Genomic DNA, 969 nt, shown 5'->3' on the forward strand with positions numbered 1-969 from the left:
ATCTTATTGCATTTTTTATTTATTTGATTCACACACACACACACACACACAGAGATGCGCATTCAATCCTTCAATAAACATTTATAGATCCTGATTGGCATAGAGGAAGTGGAGGAGAGGAAACAGATGCAAACTAAGAGCCTCAGGAAAAAATAATTTTACTGAGCAACGATAAGGCATTGATCTGAATGTGTGTGATGAGTGTTTGTGTGACGCTTCCCAGACTATAACTTGACCAGTACTCATACTTAGATATTGCTTACCTATTATAAACATTCTGCAACAACAAATATATCTTATTGCATTTTTTATTTATTTGATTTAGTTGCATTGAGCCATGTGAATTCCTTTGTACAGCCTTTTAAATACATTTTCATTCAAATTATAATATACTGAAAATTATCTTTCTATACACTGGATTATATGGATTACACCTAATGTAAACATGACCTCTAACCTTTACATTCCTCACACCTGCTTAAAGGTTGCCAACATATTCAACTAACCTGCTCATCCTTAGCTATTTACATAGCTTATCATGCCAATCCTTTGCAACCAATAAACATCACTGAGTGTGTCATCAGTCATGTCTAACATTACACCTAGGTTCAAATAACTCCATAATTCACTAACTTCTATACCTAAATATCAGCATCATAAAAACAGATAAATGATTGCTAATTGTAGAGAGCTGTAGTTTTTTTTTACAGCTTATGATCACTTTAGAGTGAGGTTGTTCTCATGTAAGAAACTTGAAGTTTTACAACTCTTACAGATTGATGAACATCTCCCTCTAGTGGAATTATATAGAATTGTCTACACTAAAAAACAATGGGTGTAGAAACAATTAGAAACCAAAAATTGCTAGTAAATTACACAAATAATTTAAAGTAACACATTGAATTAAACGTCAAAATTTTAAGTGGAAAGACTAAATTAGTCTTTTCTTTTATTTATGTTTTATTTACA

This window comes from Sinocyclocheilus anshuiensis, unplaced genomic scaffold (genome assembly GCF_001515605.1).
Source record: "Sinocyclocheilus anshuiensis isolate Anshui unplaced genomic scaffold, SAMN03320099.WGS_v1.1 scaffold1170, whole genome shotgun sequence".
NCBI classification, from domain to species: Eukaryota; Metazoa; Chordata; class Actinopteri; order Cypriniformes; family Cyprinidae; genus Sinocyclocheilus; species Sinocyclocheilus anshuiensis.